Below are 19142 nucleotides of genomic sequence, written 5' to 3'. Positions count from 1 at the left end.
CCTCTGGGATCATGGCCGTTCAGGGGCAGAGGAGCTGTTCCTGAGTGTTTTTTTTGTTTATTAGGAAAGGTCAAGTGGCTGCGTAAGCGGCTGTGTGGTTTGGAGAAATAGTCCTGGTCCCCACATACTGGAGCCATGTTTGTAGAAGCTCATGGTCCCTAAGATTCCATCTGGAGAAGGCGGGGAGACTGTACCTGCTCCATCTGGGACACTCCAATGTTATCGGCTCGGTTTGGGGTTCAGAGCATTTTCCAGTGTTGTGGTGCCCACCGGCCAGGATTCTTCACTCTGATCTATTATTTTTTAATTCATTATTTTTTTTTATAATGTGGGATCACTACCAGTGGTATTTGGAGCAGAGTGATATATACGTGTATCTATATCTATATCTATATCTATATCTATATCTTATCTTGGAGAGCCTGGCAAGCTATGGAGAGTATTCTGCCCACACGGGCAGAGCCTGGCAAGCTACCCATGGCATATTCGATATGCCAAAAATAGTAACGATAGGTCTCATTCCCCTGACCCTGAAAGAGCCCCCAATCATTGAGAAAGATGAGTAAGGAGAGGCTGCTAAAATCTCAGGGCTGGGAGGAATAGAGACATTACTGGTGCCCACTCAAGTAAATCAATGAACAACACTGATGGCAGTGATACAGTGATAAATACCTATTTAAAACTATAAGGGCTTCCCATTTGTTTTGTCTAAATGATATTATATTTTATACGTTTTGTTGGGTCTTGCTTTTCATTCACAGTACTTCATGGGAATTCTTCAATAAACTGAAACAGATGTAGCTCATTACTTCTGTTTATTGTCTACTACTCCAAGGTATAGATAAATTACTATGAATCCCACAATTACATTAATTGGAGGGTCTTCTTCTGGGATTAAATTTTGACCTTTACAAAGCACTGCAATAAAACCTTTATGTGGAGCATGTTGCAAAATAGACAGATTTACTTCTGTGTCCTTGCCCGATTTCACTAAAAACACATCATAAGGAATACTTTAAAGGTATAAATTCCAAGGACATAGAAAATGGAAGAGGCAGTATCAACAACAGAATACTTCTAATTTAGTGGGCCTCAACAGTGAAGGAAAGTTAGGATGCAATTGGATATACATTGCAGAAGATCTAGAACCTCAGTATTAGGAACCCTAGATACCCCTGGGAGAGGGAGGGAAGTGCAACTTCCAACAGAAAAACTGGTTTAATCCCCGAGAGGGAAGCATTCCCTTCCCAATTCCATGCTCAGTAATTGCCAAGCTGCGAGTCTGAGTAAATCTTAAAGTTTCCAGAGAGGAAAACAGAGGCTCTATAGACTTAGAGATGCTAAAAACAGCCTAGGGCAGAGATAGCATTGTAGCACTGTCATCCCGTTGTTCATTGATTTGCTGCTCGAGTGGGCACCAGTAATGTCTCCATTGTGAGACTTGTTATTGTTTTATTTGTTATTGTTTTTGGCATATCGAATACACCATGGGGCTGGAGTGATAGCACAGCGGGTAGGGTGTTTGCCTCGTATGCCTTGCAGCCGACCCGGGTTCAATTCCATCCCTCTCAGAGAGGCTGGCAAGCTACCGAAAGTATCTCACCCACCAGTGGCGTATCCCATATGCCAAAAACAGTAACAACAAGTGTCACAATAGAGACGTTACTGGTGCCTGCTCGAGCAAATCGATGAGCAACGGGATGACAGTGATACAGAATACGCCACAGGTAGCTTGCCAGGCTCTGCTGTGCGGGCAGGATATTCTCTGTAGTTTTCTGGGCTCTCCGAGAGGGACAGAGGAATTGAATCCAGGTCGGCCGCATGCAAGGCAAATGTCCTACCCGCTTGCTATCACTCCAGTCCTAGGGGCAGAGGTATGATCTATAAATAGCTAATTAAATGAAAGGTTATATGTATGGCCTTGTATCTCTCTAGGTTCTGAAATGCCTGGAAGCCAAATATATTCTAACCAGATGGAAATGCAATTAGATGGAAATACAACTGACCACCTTGAAGAAAAAAAGTTCTTCAAGATATTACCGAAACTGTACCCCAAATGAATAACCCTGCTATGTCATCCTACTAAGATGACCACAAATAAATCACCTCTACGCTTCAGGCCGCGCGACACATTATAAGACACTTCCTACACATTTATCATACCATATTTGATGGAGTTCAGACAGTAGGCAACAAATCATAGAGAGTAATATATATATATATGTATATATATACACACACACACACATACCTCTCGGAGAGCCCAGAAAGCTACCGAGAGTATCCCACCTGCAAGGGCAGAGCCTGGCAAGCTACCCATGGCGTATACAATATGCCAAAAATAGTAACGATAGGTCTCATTCCCCTGACCCTGAAAGAGCATTCAATCATTGGGAAAGATGAGTAAGGAGAGGCTGTTAAAATCCCAAGGCTAGGAGGAATAGAGACATTACTGGTGCCCGCTTGAGTAAATCAACGAACGATGGGATGACAGTGATACAGTGATAGGCTCCAAATTAAGTAAAAATCATAGACCAGTTTTTAGATATGCAGCTGTTCAACCCAGTACCTTCCTGTCAAGTTACCCCTAATATAGTCTGCAATTATTCTCGAAATTAAGGTTTAAAATAGACTATATTCTGTTACCCGAGTGGTATTTTTTTCCTGCTGCTTTTGGGATGGAACTGGATTAAGAGACTCTAGTTAAACTGCCTCTGGCATGACCAATCTTATGCTAAGGTAACAATGCCAGGGCACATCTGGAGGTGGCCATACCTGATCATTTTCCCGAAGGTGCTAGAAATTAAAGTTTAGAAGTGACTGAAATGTGTCTCTGAACCTCTGGGTGTCTCTGTACTATGTGCCTTTCTGTCAAACACTTATTGGTGATCTAAAATTGATTAGGTACCCTGCTCAGTATTGAATCTTAACCTTATGTTAAAGTCTAGAAGAAGTATTTAAAGTAATCTTTGGAGTTATATTCAAGGAAAGAAACAGTACTGACTAGATTTTGTTCGACTGAGAGATTTACCAAGAAATTCCTCATAGAGGCAGAAACCACAGAACAGGAGTTTGAGGAACAGCCTGGAACATTGTCAATGGGTCATTGTCTGCCAGGCCAGCAAGTTAGCATAAAAAGCGTGCAAAAAAGCAGAGTCACAAAGTTGAAGGCACATGAGTGTCATTTTAAGTAGCAGCACTTTTTTAGAGCTAGAGCCAGGCACAATATGGCTTGAGCTAGAGGGGAATGGTATAGGAATATGCTCAGACCTCAGACTGCTGAAAATCCAGCATCCGGTGGGAATATCTATGGGGGCTTCTTCAAAGACTCGGCTCTTTCTTTTATCACTTTTCTCCTTACAAAGTACGGATCTACACTGTTTTTCGGAAAGCTGTACTGGCCCCTCTTCACATATAGGCAAATGCTAGGCAAGTCTCCTGTGTCATTTGGTAAAGGATCATGATTGACAGAGTTAGTTGGAGCTGAGCTCAGATGTGCTCATACCAACTTGCTCTGGAAAAAGCCAGGGCACATACTACAGACTCATATCTAGAGAGCTCTGCTCTTCATATGGGGCTTCAAAGGGTCCTCCTGGCTAATGACAAGGAAATAAATAACTGAAATACAGTTTGCACAGTGTTAAAAAAATGTGTTTTGAACTTGAAACAGTGGGACACTCGGGCAGTCTCGAGCCGGGGCCGATACCGGCTCGCGCTCTGCGGAGATTCGACCTGGGTGGCCATGCTTTTGCACGGCCACTTTGTTGCTGAACGATCAAGATGCAGAGCCAGCTACATTACTTCTGGTCCCAGCAAGTGCTTGCAGCCATGTCTCCAGACTGTGAACTAAGCTTTTGCTCCATGCTGCCCCAGGAAGGGAAATGATGCAACTTCCAACTTAAATCTCCCTGGACTTATTTACTAAAATACAGAAATCCTAAACTTTATATCTCTTCATTCTCATCAGTGGAAAACTAATTATCAAATGTTTCCTTGTCAATAGGGCTGTATTTTTGGGGGATAAACTCCAACAAGAATAGTGAGTTCTGTGTTGAAACTCCAACAACAATAGTGAGTTTTGTGTTGAAATATGGAATGTAAGCAAGGTAAAGAGAAAATGAAGTGAAATTTATCATTTATTCTGGGGGGCTGGGGGTTGGGGGGCGGGACGTATTCTGTTTTTTTTTTTTTTGGTGGTGGAATATGGGCACTGGTGAAAGGACGGGTGTTTGAGCATTGTATAACTGAGACATAAGCCTGAGAACTTTGTAACTTTCCACATGGTGATTCAATAAAATAAATTAAAAAAATAAAAGAAGAAGCTAAATTTGCTACTGGACTCAGAAGAAAATATTTTAGCTATTTGTTTGAGGGTGTGTCAATGAACATACAAGAAGAAATCTCTGTGAACAAGAAGAAGCCGTAGAAAGTATTTTCGAAAACAAATCAAATCCTTTTAAGCGGGGCTTATAAAAAAAACAAAAATAGAAGCCAAGTTTAAAAATTCATATAGAAGGCAGAAAAGATTTCTACTTTGACAAGTAGTTATCCTCCTATAAATCAGGATGGTAGGTGGATGAAGGTATACAACAAAAGGAGGGCTTTTCTCTTGTTAAAGATGGATACCACCAGTCATATTTGGAAGGGGACAGGAGAGATGCAGTAGGAAAGAAGCAAATTAGACGGAATACACCAATCACAAGGCAGAGTGGCCGGAAGAATTAAAAAACAAAATCCAGCTCTATTCTGTCTACTCCCTTAAGCTATAGAGCAAGCATAGACAAAGTAAATGGATGGAAGTTGGTACTCAAACCAGTGGAAAGCTCGAAGGAACTGCTGTTGCTATGAGAGAAGTGCACTTCCAGTTAAAACAAGATGTCAGAAGGACATCACATAATAGTAAAGGGATTGGTACAACAGGAAAGCATAACAATTATGAATACATATGGATCAGCAAAGCTCCCCCAAAATGTGCAATGCAAATACTAACGGGCCTAAAGTGAGATTTCCATAGCACCACATAGTAGTAGGGAATTTTATATGCCACTTAGCAACAAATAGATCACCTAGACAGAAAGCCACCAAGGAAATAAAGACCTAAACTGACAAATTAGGTAAGATAAATGTAAGAGATATTTACAGAGTGTTTCACTGCAAAACACCAGGAAACACACTCTTTTCAGTACTTACAGAACATTCTCAAGGACAGACTGTATTTTGGGACACAAAACAAGTTTCAATACATTTATGCAGACTGAAATAATGCCAAGAATCTTTTCAGAATATAACAGTATGAAGGCAGAAGTTAACTGTTCCCCCTGCCAAAAGAAGAAAAAAATCACAAATTTTTACAGAATAAGCAATAGAACAACCATTGGCTATTAATAATCTGATTTGGTGCCTTAATTATAATTCTGTAAAATGGAAGAAATTATCTGATCTCCTAAGATGAAAAGTATTCTGCGTTTAAAAAATTTTGAAGGTGAATAATGATGCATACACAACAGTGCGAATGAACTTTATGCTACTGAGCAGTATACTTAAAAATGGTTACAGTGGGCATTTTATGCTATGTACATTTTATCACAATAAAAAAGATAAACAGTGGAGCTTGGGGTGGCAATATGAGGTAAATTTATTCTGACTGAATCTGATTTTTCTACAGGTCACTAACTCAGGATGAGCTGGTGAAGGAGTGTGGTGACTTGAGGCAAGAGAATAGGTATAAAATAATGCCTCAGAAACAAAGAACCTGGAGCTGCAAGAGAGCTCAAAGAACTGGAGTGCATTATTTGCAGGTGGGAGACTTGGGTTCACTCATCAGATCTATGTGGTCCCTTGATTTCTACCAGCAGTGACCCCCAAACAAACCACTGGGAGTAGTGCCTGAGTGGCACGAGTGTTTTTCCCTCACACCCCCAAAGAAAGCAAGCAAGCAAAGAACATGATTTTATTGGAAAAGTATAGTAAGGTTCTTTGGTAGCTATTGAAACCTGTGGTTGTGGTTGGAGGTTGAAAGCCTGGTCTACTTTTACATGGGAATGGATTAAGTAGGTGATTCTGTTTAATAGGGTTCTGTCTTCCCCAGGGAAGTTTCATAAAGAGAGAAAGGGGCAAGCAGCTAGCTAGTTTGTTGAACCATGAATTTTAGCAACATATAGTGAAATAAATGGGGTTTGGGGCTCTCTGACAGGAAATAATTTAAGACTTGAAATGAATCGAAATTCACAATTTGAGAAATGAAAATAGATATCCAAACAGACATTGAGGACAGTCTATCACTTACTGAAATAGCCATGGCTATGATAAATTTGAAGATTTACTCAAGAATACATCTCTGTCTAGCTCAATGGACTTTAGTGCTTGACTAGTTCAGCATCTAGACTTAGAGGAGAATTTATAGTAAAATTTTCTAAAAGGCTTTTATTTTGTGTTGGACAAAAGTCTGTTGATTCTCTTTTCCATTGCTGTCATTTCAAACTTTGTGACTGATTTAACCAAAAGGGCCTTGTTAATCTTTATTTTGTCCTTCAGAGATGGCCAGCTTGCAGAAACGCTTCCAATTCACAGATGGATAGATTCAGAGGCGACATCTTCCCATCATGCTTCACCTCACTTGTCAGCCCCACGACAATTGTAATGCTGTGCTGGAATATGGCTTGGACAATGGCGCTGGAAAAATGGTCTTCTGGGTATGATTACCACTTGGAAGTCAGATGATTTGTTCTTTTTTTCTTCCCAAATATTGAAATTAGGTTGAGATTGCTTGCAGTTTTCCGGGACTCTACACCTGTAAGCTTTAAAGTAACTAAAAGTGAGTGTACTATATGTTTGACTATACATGACATGACTGTAAATGACTGTACATTTTCCAAAGAGGACAACTGTTTGCAAGGTGGGTTGAAGAAATTTTATGTGTAAAACCTTACAGAGGATGAAATAAGTTACTAGAGACAAGGAAATACCCAGCATTCAAAAGTCATGCAGCTTATCGCTGGCTTCTATGCCATGCCTCTTAATTTTTGGAAGGTACGTACATCTGATAAGACAAGATCTCTTAGATTTAAATAAAAGTATAATCCTGGCAATTATTGCCAATAGAGTTCTCTTCAAATTAAACAATTTTTTTCTAAGAGAAATAAACGAGAACTAAAATAATATTAGAGAGGCCATGAGTGATCTGGCTTAGAGATCCTTGTTCTTAAACTTTTTGAGATATAATTGACATATAATATTGTATAAATTTGATGTGTACAACATAAAGATTTGATACATGTATATATCGAGAAATTACTACATTAGGTTCTTATTAACACTTGCATCATCTCACAATTTCTTTTATGAGAACTTAAAAATATTATTTTGTTTGTGCATTTAGTAATATTATTCAAGTTCATTATGCTATTTTAATTTTCTTTATTTCTTTATTTTATTTTTGGGTCACACCCAGTGATGCACAGGGGTTACTCCTGGCTCTGCACTCAGGAATCACGCCTGGAGGTGCTCAGGGGACCATATGGGATGCTGGGAAATGAACCCTGGTCGGCTGAGTGCAAGGCAAATGCCCTACCCGCTGTGCTATCACTCCAGCCCCTCATGCCATTTTTAGGGTCATTTTCTTGTTTCTTTTCTTCAATCTTTTTATTTAGGCTCTGTAATTTACAATACTGTTAGTGTTGAAGTCTCGGCAATGCAGTGTTTCTACACCACACTGGCTGCAGAGCGTCAGTGCCCTCCACCATGGTCTCATCCCTCCACTTCCCCATTTCCTCTTAGCAAACTCAGTTCTATAAACAAACTTTCAGAGACAGATCACCTTGCTATGTTTCTTTATACTTTACCCCTGAGAGAGATCATTTGATATTTTTCTTTTCCCTTTGACTAATTTTTGTCAACATGATACCCTCCAGTTCTACCTAAATTGCTGTTACCTGCAGCCATTCAAGATTCTTTTTAATTTAACTAAAAAAAGTGTTTGGCACACCTGGTGGTGCTCATTGTTTACTCCTGTCCCTTTGCTCAGGGGGTCCTTCCAGGCAATGCCTGGGGGACTATATGTGGTGTCAAAGATTTAAATCAAGGTTTCAGTCCTTGTGGCCACTTGCAAGGCAAGTGCCTTACCTTCTGTATTATCCCTCCTGCCCTTTCATCTCATTTTATATGAGATGAAATATGTATCTATATTTTATATTATAGCATACCATGGTTTAGATATACCACAACTTTTAAATCTGCTCCTCTGTTCTTAGGTTCTTGAGTTATTTACAGATTTTGGCTATTGTGAAAAGTGCTACAGAGAACATAGGGTAAATTAATGCTTTTGTACTTTGGGGTGGACTGAAGTGATAGTGCGGCAGATAGGGCCCACCCAGGTTCAATTCCTCCGCCCCTCTCGGAGAGCCCGGCAAGCTACCAAGAGTATCCCGTCCACATGGCAGAACCTGGCAAGCTACCTGTGGCATATTTGACATGCCAAAAACAGTAACAACAAGTCTCACCATGGAGACGTTACCGGTTATAGCTCAAGCAAATCGATGAACAACAGGATGACAGTGACAGTGACAGTGACAGTACTTTGGGGATAGATGCCAAGAAGTGGAATGACTTGGGTCATGTGGAGGCTCAGTTTTTAATCTTTCAAGGGGTGTCCATACTGTTTCCCATAGAGGCTGAACCAGATATTTCTACTGTGGATGGAAATTCTTTCTTTTCCACATCACTACCAGCACTGGCTGTTTCCAGTTTTTTTGATATATGCTCTCCCATGTAAGAACTATAAATGTCTCCTTTCTTAACTTTTAAATAGGCAATATAATGTTATTACCTATAGTCACCATGAAGAAAAGTAGATTTGAGCTTAAGTTTGGGACCATGTAAGTCACCTTCTGAAAGTACAAATGAGGGACTAGGGAGAGAATAGAATGGCTAGGGTGTTTGCATTGCATGCTGCTGACCCTGGTTTGATCTCGGCACTGTCTGTGGTTCCTAAAGCACTGCTTAGAGTAATCCCTGAGCACCATTAGATGTGTCCCCAAAATGTGCCTCACATGGGTGTGGCCAAAGGGGCGGGGCCTGGGTGAGGAGCTCCAAGTGGGTGTATTGTATCACAATACAATCGCTGTATTGTGATCAGAGGTTATATATTTAGGAAGTTTTGTAGCTATATCACAGATAATGTTTCTGAGGATCCTTTCTAATATTGTGAGGGCCAGAGCTCATCACCTGGTTCCAATCCTCATGATCTTGAAGTTCTGGCTAACATAGGCCTCTCTATCATTGTCTTTTATTATGATTCAGAGACTTTATATTTCTCACACTCTTTTGGGACATTTGACTTTGAATTTACCCTATAGCTTTAGAATTTTAGAATACTCAAAAGATGGGTAGGAAATAGGAAAAGTAGGAAGAGATTACTCAAATCCCCCTTACCAGGCTCCACTTCCCACTTCAATTAGGCTTCTCAGTTTTGTAATTTATGGGAACCTGCATCTTGAACTAGTTCTTCCCTTCAGCAGTTCCAAAGACAAGATGACCATTTGTATTTGATTACTAAGCCCTTTGTTCCTTATCAGAAAGCTGTCAGTCCTGAAACTCTAAAATATCTATGCTCTTCCTTGTGTTTGCCTGAAGACTTTCCTATTTTTGGATGTGCTGGCCTCATGTCTTACTTGCTTCCCTGATTGGGTTTCTTCAAATTTGTAGAAGAGACTTAGTACCTTGCTAATTTTACTTGTGTTCCTTAATACTAAATTCCTGTTACTTGGGAAGAGAGCAGCATACCTGCCTAAAATGACTATCATTCCCAGTTTCCCTTGCTACCATGATGATCAATGAAATATAAGCAGGAGTCATTGGTTGGAATTCTGAGGAAACCTTATCAAGGATCACCTGACCAACCTTCCTGAGAGGCACACCATTTTTTAAAAAATGTTTAAAATTTTATTGAATCACTGTGAGATAGTTACAAGCTTTCATGTTTGGGTTACAATCTCACAATGATCAAACACCCACCCCTCCACTAGTGCACATTCTCTACCACCAATATCCCCGGTACACCTCCCCTTTCCTACCCCTCTCCTCCCCCTCCCCCCCGCTTCTAAGGCAGACAATATTCCCCATACTCTCTCTCTACTTCTACTTTTGGGCATTATAGCTTGCAACACTGAGAAGTCATCATGTTTGGTCAATTATCTACTTTCGGCATGCATCTCCCATCCAAACTGGTTCCTCCAGTCATTATTTTCTTAGTGATCCCTTCTCTATTCCATCTGCCTTCTCCCTCCACTCATAAAGCAGTCTTCCAGCTATGGGGCAATCCTCTTGGCCCTTGTATCTACTGTCCTTGGGTGTCAGTCTCATGTGATGCTACCCTACACTCCAAAGTGAGGAGATGCATACCATTTTAATCCCTGTTTATCATCCTCTTTTTCCTGACCTGAAGCCTGTTTTCTTGCAGTTCTCTTGAACCATAAAATCATCCTTGAGGATGGAAACAATGCACTAAGGACAAAGGTATAAGGGATTGATGGAGGAGAATCCTAATAATTCTGGCCTCATTTCCAGTCCTGGACTACCAATCCCCAAACTTCTTTGCTTCAGAGAAAAGTTCTCCCTTCAAAGCACTATTTAAGGTTTTTTTGAGGGGTGCAGGGAGTGGAGGTGTGGGGAGGGGTCCATACTCAGTGGTGTTCTTCTGGCGCTGTGCTCGGGTATTGCCTCTGACAGCAGAGGGGACCATAAGGAGTACCAGGGATTGAACCTGATCAGCTCCAAGCTCCATGCAAGACAGGGTACCCTTCTTGCTGTATTATCACTCTGGTTCCTATTTCAGTTTTTAAAATCTGTGCACAAAATTTAATCTTAATTGAGATAATTTAATTGGCTAGGATGTGATATTTTGATTGTATATGTTTTTTTCCCTATTTGTTTTCCTAGTACAAGAAAATCCATTTCATAATTACATACTCGGTAATGAACATTCCACTGCTATTAACAAGCATATGATTGTGTCTAATATGTTTTGCATTCCCATTAAAAATATTTTTTTCCGAAAGAAACTTATTTACTAAACACATTGAGTGAAAAATAGAATAGACTGTGATGTTGACCTGAGAGACTTCAATGAGATGGACCCACTGTCAAGGAAAATAAAAGCAGAAATAAACAAATAGGATGACATTGAATTAAAAGGCTGCATCTGGGAGAAAGAGATGAGGCACCAAATAAAAATACACCTTACTGAACTGGATAAAATATTTACACCTCATACATCAAACAAAGGGATAATGTCCAAGATAGATAAAGCAGTCACAGAGTTCAGTAACAACAACAAAAACCCAAACTCCAGCAAAAAATGAAGAGTGGAGGTTAACAAATACTTCTTCATAAAAAGGCATAAAGATGGATGACAGGCATATGAAAAAGTGCTCATGATCACAAAGTATCAGGGAAATGCAGATCAAAACACCATTGATACGGGCACATATATAAAAGATGGGAAACGACTGGTGTTAGCAGGGATATGGTGAAAAAAGGTCCCCCATTCTCTGTTGGGGATGTCATCTTGTTCAGTTGTTATGGAAAACTGCATGGAAATCTCTGAAAAAATTAAGACTAGAACTTGCATGTAACCCAGCAATTCCTCGCCTGGGCAATTACCCAAAGATGTACCCCACTAATACCTAAGTTTGCAAGGATATTTGCACATTTGTGTTCATCACCACATTATTTACAATAGCTAATAGCCGGAAACAATCCAACAACATCTGAGTGGATAATGGCATTGTGGTATATATGCACAATGGAATACTACTCATCCTTAAACAGTTGCTTACTCACAAATGAGTTTCTGTTGCTATTGTTATTCTTTTTGGTGAAATTATAAATGGGAAAAGAAAATTAAAGGAAAATAATCAGTTTTTAAAAACTGCAGAAAAAAATGACAGTCTAATTTCCTAAAACTAGATTTCTAAGATAAATCATCGCACACAAATTCTAACTCAATAAAAATTAACCTACCAAGTTTACCCCTAGTATAAAGGAAACATGGAAGAAACATGTTTGCTCTGAATCAATTTCAAGGTAGTTTAACTTTCAAACTCCCCCTTATCCCTAAGTGGCAGCTATTGGAAGGCATGTGTGTAGTTCAGTCCCCAGAGGCATCTATTACAGTACAGCACGCCCTGATGAATCCTGCACGTCATTTTTTGTTTGACATTAGATGGGGAATAGGTAGGAAGGAGAAATAAAGATTCTGCAATTTGAGAAGTGTTTTTTCTCCAAATAATGAACTCTCATCCATCATTTGTTTCTTTATTTTTCCTGAAAATGACAGGTTTCACGAGTCTTTGTCAGAAACTGTGAGTGTGGTTGCCATAAATGCTTTTCTAGGGGGAAGCCTGTGTATCTGTTATACCCCGCTGCCTCCAGAGGCCTGTTTGGCCTCAGCTTATGTAAACCCTTCAGCAACCTTTGCATTTTGGGCCTCCATCCCTGTTGATGTGTCAGCCAGACTTAGGGATCTTTAGTGATTCCAGCATTTCTCCCAACAAGGCAAATTACATCAGGGGTCTGAGCTCCAGGCACAATCTTCCTCTCTCTGCAGTACTCCATAGTGGATGCTGTGTGCCTCTAGAAATAGGTTTTCGATAGAATTGTGTATATTTCTTTTTTGCTTTTCTCCTTGCAATGATTTGCTTTTAAGAGCATCCTTTAGGAGTTTGCATCCTTGCATCATACTTGAGTTCTGCAGCTGGAGCTTAAACCTGGCTTTGAAATCTCAGGAATAGCTGCTCCTGGTCCTGACCTTTGAGAATCACTGGCGGTTGCATAAAGGCCTCAGGGCCCCCCATGAAGTAACTGAGCTTTGTTTTGTGTTTTGAAGGTGACTCACCCTGTTATAGCTGTTGAATTAAGTCTCAAGATGACATTCGTTGTTGAAAGCACCCTCCTCTCTGGGCTCAGCAGGCTGGTCCCTGGATATTTGTGTCTGTGCTCAGGGGCTGAATGAAATAGGTTCTCTTCTGAATCTCGGCTCAGTTTCTTCCATCCATCTCTGCATCTGGGTTTCGGGTTGAGTAGAGAGGAGATGAAAGAATCCCACAGGAATAAAATATGCTGGAAATCATTAGCAAAATTGTTGGGGTCGTACTTGTAGAGTGGGGAGTAGCCTGGGCAGAGTGCAGAGGCAGTGATACATTATATGCCATGGGTGTCATCTGGGGATGAGCCGGGCAGTACTGCCCTGAATGGTGACAGCAGAGGACAGGGACTCTCAACAGAGGGGGAGGCTGTCAGATACCTTTGGGAAGAGAGGATGTATTTAGGCTGAAAAAGAAATGGCATGAGAGAGAAGAGCAAGCGAACAGTCATAGGAGATAAAGATGATTATTGCAATGAAAAATAATTAGTGTCAATTCCCCTTATCCCTCTACTGCCCACCCTGCAGGTGTTGGGATTGTGAGATCTGAGGTCTTAGAAGTAAAGAGGCAGGGAGGGGTACTAAGCTGATCAGTGTGCGAATCCCAATCCAGGTGTCTCGAGAGCTCTCTGTAACAGGCTCAAGAATATCAGAGCTCAAGAAGTACTCTGAGCAAGCCCCCTCAAAAATATGTTACCTCTGTCATCTTTTTATTTATTTATTTGTTTATTTATTTATTTATTTATTTTGCTTTTTGGGTCACAACCGGCGATGCACAGGGGTCACTCCTGGCTCTGCACTCAGGAATTACCCCTGTCGGTGCTCAGGGGACCATATGGGATGCTGGGAATTGAACCCGGGTCAGCCGTGTGCAAGGCAAACACCCTACCCGCTGTGCTATTGCTCCAGCCCCACCTCTGTCATCTTAATAAGTGAAATCACAAATAAAGTCTTTGGCTTCATGAGCTAACTCTTGGATTCATACTGCATTAGATAAATTGAATTTATTACTATACATTTGGTAGGGGTTCTCATATAATATATATTCTTAAGAGTCTAGGCAGGGAGAATTGAAGAAACTGGGTCTGAGGAGAGTCTGGGCAGAGAGTCTCTTGCCCTCACGCCTGGCTGTTTTCCCCAGGGCCCCTCGGATGGGGTGGGCTCCAGCTTCCCTCCCCACCCTGAGCAGAGCTCCTGAGCCTGAAGACCTCCAGAGCCTAGCCACAGCCATGCTCAAGGCCTCTCTCCATGTGTTTGGACGACCCTCACGCATGAAGGTACTGTAAGAGGAACCTAGGTGTGTGGGACCTGGGGCTGAGACCTCCAAGCCTGCTTGGATCGAGACTGGGTCTCCTCCATCCAGATTTCCCATTTTCCAGTAGCTAGGCGGTCACACTGATGGACAGCCCCCCCCACGCCGTGTAATCCCACCAATTGCCAACATCCAGAGATTTAAAACCAGCTCCTGAAAGACATCTTATAGCCTAGTTCTCCCTTTGGGAGAACCTGGCAAGCTACTGAGAGTTTCCTGCCCACATGGGAGAGCCTCACAAACTCCCCATGGTGTATTCATATGCCAAAATCAGTAACAATGCTGGGTCTCATTCCCCTAACCCTGAAAGAGCCTCCAATGCGGCATCGTTGGGAAGGATGAGTTAAGAGAGGCTTCTAAAATCTCAGGGCTAGGACAAATGGAGACGTTACTGAGACTGCTCGAGAAATTTGGCGATCAATGGGATGATGATGATGATGATGATGATGATGATGATGATGATGATGATGGGTCTGAGGAAATTAAATGACTATGGTTTCTTAACTGGGTAAGATCAGAACTTCTCTCTATGACTTTAAACTCAGTGGCATGGGGGACAGATAAAGAGAATAGTTTTGAGGCAGGAGGGTCTGGAGGGTTTTCCATTGAGTGTGATAGATAATTGGCTGTCAAACATTACCCGGTTTTCATTATTGGTCACATGGCAGGATTCTAGTTCCTGGCTCTCTCTCATAGGTTTGGAGGCTGGTGAATAATTCTGGCTAATCTTGTGGGAGTGGATGTTTGTAACTCCAGGTGAAAGCAATTGTTTGCCAGCTTGATCCTCTTAAGCTCCTTCTCCCTCTGGAGTTTATGCAATGTTCTAGAGATTCCCTGTTCTAGAAACTTGGGGTCCCAGAGTGAGGAAGCATGGAGCAGAATTTCCAACTAGCTACAAAAGGGCATTGAACACGAGGAAGAAATAAACCTACTATATGCCGCTAGTACTTTGCCTAATGAAATAAAACCTCAATGGCTGATGGGAAAGTGTGAGGTGTTTGCAGTCCATGCAAAAATGTGGGCAGATCAAACAGGGACTGGGAGTGAGCCAAAGAGAAATTGTGAAGGAGGGAGCAATTGTACTTAATATAGTATGGCTGGGTAGAAGAAGACTTTGAAGGGGCTGCCAGTGTTTAAGACCCAGATGTGGAGAGACTGGTGGTCACTTTGGTTTTAATATAATAATTTAGCATTTCTGTTTGATTTAAAGGACAAAAATAGGTGCTGATAAAAAATAGAGTGAAGGGGACAGGGAAGGGGAAGGTGAGAAGAAATAGATGAGAAGCAACAGGAATAGGGTCAAGGGAATTCAGGCACACTGTTGGTGTTAAGCTATGGCAGAGGGGCTGGAGCGGTAGCACAGCGGGTAGGGCATTTGCCTTGCACGCGGCCGACCCGGGTTCAATTCCCAGCATCCCATATGGTCCCCTCAGCACTGCAGGGGTAATTCCTGAGTGCAGAGCCAGGAGTAAGCCCTGTGCATCGCCGGGTGTGACCCAAAAAGCAAAAAAAAAAAAAAAAAAAAAAGCTATGGCAGAGCTAAATATCCAAACCACAGGGTCAACAACACTGAAATCGTGAGACCTAAAGTTTAATAACCAAACTTAAATGATGCTTATAAGATGGCAGGCTGTGCCTGGGGCAGGGAAAAAGGAGAGGGAACCTGGGAACCCTGATGGAGGGAAGTTGGCATTGGTGGCAGGATCAGTGATAGAACATTGTATGTCAAAAACCCAACTATGAATAACTGTAATTCATGGTGCTTTAGTATAATAAAATTTTTGGAAAAGAAAAGAGCTTCTGGTAAGATCTAGAGGCATGGTATGATCTAGAGGCAAATATACTAATTTTAGTTAACTGTTATAGATAATTAATACATGAAAAAGTTATACAATTCTAACACACATGAACAATGACTGCATTCATTTTGGTTCACGTGCAGAATCCTGAACATTCTTGCTTGCTTACATTTACAAAAATGTTGTAAAAATGTTGGAAATATTTAATATAAACTGTAATCTGATGCATTCATGTTGTTAAAAATAAATTTATTGGTTTGGGGAAATACTAAGCAGGTAATGTGCTTGCTGCGCATGAAGCTGACTCAGGTTTGATCCCTAGCACTACATATGGTTCCCCGATCCCCACAGCGAGTAAGCTCTGAGCAGAGCAAAGTATGTCCCCCAAACAAATGAAACAAAATAAACAAAATAAAAATTAATTTATTAAGTGCCTATTTCTTGAATATCCACCATGTGGCTGGAGTAGATTAGGTGTTGGGGATACATATGTTAATGAATAAGAAACTGGTCTTTTCCTCAGGAGACTTAGAGATCAATAGAAAAAAATTCCAACTATAGCTGGAAAATTGGATGTAGAAAATTGGACTTCAGTTGTCTGCAGGGCAGATTTGGGAGTCTTGGGCAAGAAGCAGTAGCAATGAGCTGAGAATGAGTGATTTTTTTTTTACATGGTCTTTTTTTTTTTAATAAAAGAATTGAATCACCATGAGACACACAGCTACAAAGTTGTTCAAGATTGGGTTTCAGTCATACAATGTTCCAACACCCGTCCCTTCACTAGTGTACATTTCCCACTACTAATGTCCCCACTTTATTTCTCACCACGCCCCCCAGTTGGCTTCTATGGCAGACACTTTTTTCCCTCTCCCTCTTTCTCTCCCTCTCACAATCTCTGTTTCTCTTTCCTTTTCGCATTATGGTTTGCAATATAGGGACTGAAAGGTTACTGGACAGTAGAAACGAGAGTCAGGAGGACTGTCTGTGGTTGGAAACTTGTCACAAGTGATGGTTGGGGGAGGGCAGTTAGGACAGAGAAGGGACCACTGTGACAATGATAGTTGAAAGGAGGTAAAGGGACCATACACTCTTTTTTAAAATTAATTTTCTTTTTTTTTTCACTTTACTTTCATTTTAATTGCATACAATATTTCAACAAAACTCACTATTATTGTTTGGAGAGTCTCTCCCCTAACGTCAGACCTGCTGAAAAGGAAGCATTAGATAATTTGTTTTCCATTGCTGAGGATGAAGAGGTATGAGGTTGAGTGACCACACTTAGCGGCCTCTCAGTTTTGGGTTTCTGTAATTTAGTATTTTAGTAACTAAGTCCAGAGAGATATCTGCCAGAAGTTGCATCGTTGCCAACTTGTACTTCTCAGTTACATTATATTCCACATATGAGTGCAATCTTTCTATGTCTGTCTCTTTCTTTCTGACTGAGAATGAGTGATTTTTACAGGAGCAAGGGAGCAGGAGAGAAAGGAGTGAAATCATCAGAGGTCCAGGAGGCAAGAGGGGAAAGAAAGGACTAGGGGGAGGGAGAGGAGAAATGACAGTCAGTAGTGCCTATGGTTAAAGTTCAGGTTGTTTCATCACAGAAAATTATTTTGGAATTGATAAAATAGTGCATTTGGAAATACATAATATCTCATAGTTTCTCACAAATTATGGTTTGTGATTTGGCAATACAGACCAAGGGAACATCAAGTGAAAAAGCCAAAAGGCAGAAACCTCTGGAGGTCTGTAGGTCTAAAGAAAAACCACTTGGATTGTTATGGAGAGAGGACAACAACTAAAAGCCAATGGTGTCAAAGCAAGGGTCTTTGTATAGGGTCATTCAAAGGTACTTTTTCCTATCCTGAGACCTGGAGTCATTTGGAAACTTTTGAGTGGATGTATGATAAAATCTGACTTAACTTTTTGAATTTTTAAAAAATTTTATTGAATCACTGCAATAAAAGTTATAAGCTTTCATGTTTGGGTTACAATTATACAATGATCAAACACCCATCCCTCCACCAGTGCACATTCCCCACCACCAATATCCCTGGTATATACCCCTTTTCCACCCTCCCCCTGCCTCATGGCAGACAATTTTCCCCATACTCTCTCTCTACTTTTGGGCATTATGACGTTTTAACACAGACACTTGAGAGGTCATCATGTTTGGTCCATTATCTACTTTCGGCATGCACCTCCCATCCTGACTGATTCCTCCAGCCATCATTTTCTTAGTGATCCCTTCTCTATTCCATCTGCCTTCTCCCCTCCGCTCATGAAGCAATCTTCCAGCTATGAGGCAATACTCCTGGCCTTGTATCTACTGTTCTTGGGTGAAATCTGACTTAACTTTTAAAAGATTGGCCTGCTATGTTAAAACTTGTCTTGGAGGGACACAGCAAAGGTTTAAAACAGAGATCAGTTAAAGGTTCATTGCAATAATCTTTTGTTTATAAAGGGTATGATTAAGTTAGTGAAAAATTTCTAGTTGTATTTACCTTTCAGAGGTAGAATAAGAGAATTTTTTGTGGGTATATGAAAGATTTAGTAATCTAGAATGAAGCTAAGGATTTTTAGTGGAGCATTGGGAACAGTGGAGTTGAAAGATGAATAGAAATGGATTTTAGGAGCTTTAGGAATTTTGTGTCTATAGAATCTGATGATTTTAGATTAAAATGGAATTTTGAGAAACTTCCAAGTCCAGACTTGGGGGAGAGTTTCTTGTGGGAAATACAAGTTTAGAACTTGTCAGCATAGAGGTATAATTATAAATCACAAGACTGTATGTAGGATAAAGTTCACACAGGAGAGAAGGGAATAGAATCAAGGACTGGGATTATGGGCATGCAAGCCTTTAGAAATAGGGAAGTTAAGAAGGAGTGTACAGAAAACACCCAGGGGAATGAGTGATGAGGAAAGTAGAAGGAAATCAGGAAGATGTAAGTTCTTAGAAACCAGGTGAGGAAAGTATTTCAGGAGCACATTGTCTGACTCTGGATCCCTTGAGTCAAATACCACTGATGCATTAAGATGATTATTGAGACTTAGTCACTAGGTTTTTCAGCAGGAAGAGGATTGATCATGATATTTCAGTGGAGAAGTCCCAGTA

This window comes from Sorex araneus, chromosome 1 (genome assembly GCF_027595985.1).
Source record: "Sorex araneus isolate mSorAra2 chromosome 1, mSorAra2.pri, whole genome shotgun sequence".
Classification (NCBI taxonomy): domain Eukaryota; kingdom Metazoa; phylum Chordata; class Mammalia; order Eulipotyphla; family Soricidae; genus Sorex; species Sorex araneus.
This window is presented reverse-complemented; position numbering follows the sequence as displayed.